General features: G+C 46.4%; 1 pseudogene; it reads right to left on the bottom strand.

The window, feature by feature from the left end:
* Positions 1 to 205: 205 nt before the first annotated feature.
* LOC109118665 lies at positions 206 to 1,578 on the bottom strand (annotated as a pseudogene).
* Positions 1,579 to 3,263: the final 1,685 nt, after the last annotated feature.

Below are 3,263 nucleotides of genomic sequence, written 5' to 3'. Positions count from 1 at the left end.
CTTTCCCCTACCCTTCCCACTTCCCCTACACCTTTAGCACTTTTCTTCCTATTTCACATTGTCAATTATACCATTTGGATCTTATTTACACTTTTAATTTTTCACTCCAGAGAAACTATTTGGTATTTACATGTGTATCTTATTTATTTCTCTTAAGAGTATGGCCTCAATACGCATCCATTTTCCTATGAATGACTCTAATTACTCATACTTTATGACTGAAGCCATTTTTGATGTGCTTGTTGGATTTTTGATCCCAGCACAGACCCTCCTGAGGATGGCATCTTAATATCATGAGTGGGACTTGTCTGCCAGGGGTGTGAGAGTCACAGTCTGGCTTAGTATCAGGAGCTGCAATATTTGCCCATTCTGCAGGGTCCATGGATTCCCCAGGGGCCTGTCCCTGCAGGTATTTCCTGGCCTCAGTTAAAATTCTGTGCCTCTCCTCAGTGTTCAGGAGGATGGAGGAGGCATTAGGGTAGCCTTGATCTCCCTTGCATAACCCTGTATGGCTCCTGGTCTGTTTCTGGTCCTGCTGCCAGTGGGAGGGCACATAGCTGACAAGGACAGCACCTCTGAAGCCTCCAGACTCCAGAGGGATGGGGTACACCCAGAAATGCTTGAGCATATGAAAAATGGACTGAAACCCCAGGCACTGACCCTCCTTGTTCAGTGGTCAATGCAGGTGCTTGGCCTTGCCCTGGAAATTGAAAGTGAGGACATATTCACCCCACCTCATCTCACGCTGCTGAACCAGGAAGGCACCATGCGAGCTGCTGCCCACTTCCAGCACTAACTGAGTGGGCCCAAGTCATGAGAGCATCCTGTGGAACCAAGTGTATTCTGAGAGGGGCTGGTCTCTTTCCACTTCTCCCAACTCCTGGAACAGGAATGTCCTGTGGCTGTTTCTGGAGTGTCCAGAGGATAGGGAGTTGAGAGAGGATGAACTGTCCCTACCAGGGCATCCTCCTCAATGGGGATATGGGGGGCAACTCTAGGGGATGCAGTTTCATCAAGTCAAAATGGGAGGCTGCAGTAGAGACTGAACTGGGGGAGATGGATGCTGCTGAGACAGGTGGTCATGATCTCAGTGGAACCTCAGAGTACAATAGAATGAGCTGTTTCAGAAAATCTGTGTAATAAAGGGCTGGTAGTAGAGAATGACAGGCCTGGGCTGGATGGTGCCATTGTCCAGAATATGGGGTGAAGGCTCAGACTCATGGACTAGCAGCTGGATAGCTGGGGCTGGAGCTGACCACAGATGCCAGACAAGAGGTGTCTCAGGAGAAGCAATGTTGTCAGCTGCGTGGAGTGGTGGAGGGACTGGAGGCTAGAGCCAGGAGAGGTGGATAAAGAAAGAGGGCTGGAAAACTGAGCACGGAAAGCGCCACGCGAGCTACCGGTCCCGACGGCGCCCGGGGACGCAGGAACCAGGCCCTTTGCGGAAGCCGCGCAAGCCCCACTTCCTCGGTAACCCACCTTCAATTCTCTCCCCTCACTGTAGGGCGAGCCACAGAGGTGGCATCCAGGGCTGAAATCTGAGTGGGCCTGGGAGCACCAGGCACCAGGAAGTGGCATGCTCCAATGCCAGGAAGGTAGCCTGGGCCTCGATCCACCGTGGGAAGGAGAACCACGCCTGCTCCCGACCCAGCAGCCATCACTCAAGCACGGGAGGTAGCCCCAAGGGCACCCCTGAACCCCCTTAAGTAGTGTCTCCCTCCCCCGCACTCTCAGACCTCCTGTGTCAGTCTTTGGACCCACTCTGCAGAGGCAGAGGTGGTCATCAAGGGTATTTTTCTGAGTTCCCAACTTTGAACATCTTTAAAGAAAGGCTGTGGGAAACCTATAATAGAACGTAGTGGAGTTCAACCATTCAGAAGGTTGGGGAACTCAATCTGGGCCTTGCAGCACGAGGTCACTCAGCGTCATGGGGTTCAGCCATCAGCTAACTGAGATCAGGGGCCTTGCATCCTCCCTCTGTTTTAGCCATTAAATGGTAAATACACTATATTGAAATTTTGTTCACTGCAGACATGTTCTGGACTGCTTCTTGATTTCAATTTAATTCAGATGATTTAAGGGTGATAGACTAGTGACTACCACCGGTGGTCAGTGTCAAAGTTGTGCTTGATCTTAATGTGTTGCTGATTGTATCAGTTGGGGTAAAGCATTGCCGTTGATTTGATGAGCTGTTTTCTCTGATGTTATGAAGATGAGAATGTCTGTGGGTCATTAGAGACACAGAAGCTAGGGCGCAACTATACCAGGAAGATTTGGGTGATAACCCAGAGATTAAATCAAGGACAGTCAGACAACAAAAATAAAAATGAGAAAACACATAAGCAAGACACAAGGACAGACTTCCAGTTTACCAATGGCAAACAGAAGGGCAAATGAGAATGAAAAGGCCGATAGTGAACCACCAGGACACCCTGAACTCAAAGCACAGGAAGTAACAAAACAGATCAATCAGGCTCTAGAAAAATTCAAAACAGAAATAATTTCCCAGATAACCATAGAGATAGTGAGCAAAATGGAAGTCGTGATTCAAGACTCTAGAGCAGAAACTGACAAAAAAAATAGATGAGCTCAGGACCATGATAGAAGCCATGAAGGCCCAGCATAAGAAAGAAATGGAAAAAATAAATGGCCAACATAGGAAAGAAATGGAATCCATAAAACAGATTCAAACAGATATCCAGGAGATTAAACACTCTATTGAAAGTGTACCCAACAGAATAAAAGAATGCAAAGATAGACTCTCAGATATAGAAGATAAGATTGCAGTCAGTGACCATGAAAAGAGAGGTCTCTTAAAAACGGTAAGAGATCATGAGAAATCGATCCAACAACTCCTAGATGATGCAAAGAAGAATAACATAAGACTGATAGGAATACATGAAGTAGTAGGAGAAAATACAAATGACTTTAAAAAGCTGTTCACAGAATTAATGACAGAAAACTTCCCAAACAGAGGGGAAGAATCTGACATTCAGATAACCAAGGCATATAGGACCCCAATTAGCTACAATAAAAAAAAATCTACACCTAGACATATAATAATCAAGATCCCAGAAACCCAACAGAAAAACAAAATACTACAAGCAGTAAGAGAAAAGAAACAAATCACATACAAAGGAAAGCCCATCAGAATCACAGCAGACTTTTCAACACAAACCCTTGGGGCAAGGAGAGCCTGGAATGAGATATTTCAAGTACTAAAAGAGAACAACCTCCAACCTAGACTGATGTATCCAGCAAAA

This window comes from Fukomys damarensis, unplaced genomic scaffold, assembly GCF_012274545.1.
Source record: "Fukomys damarensis isolate Sample0158 unplaced genomic scaffold, DMR_v1.0_HiC HiC_scaffold_15, whole genome shotgun sequence".
NCBI lineage: Eukaryota > Metazoa > Chordata > Mammalia > Rodentia > Bathyergidae > Fukomys > Fukomys damarensis.
The sequence above is the reverse complement of the archived record's forward strand: the minus strand, read 5'-3'. Positions and strand labels throughout refer to the sequence as shown.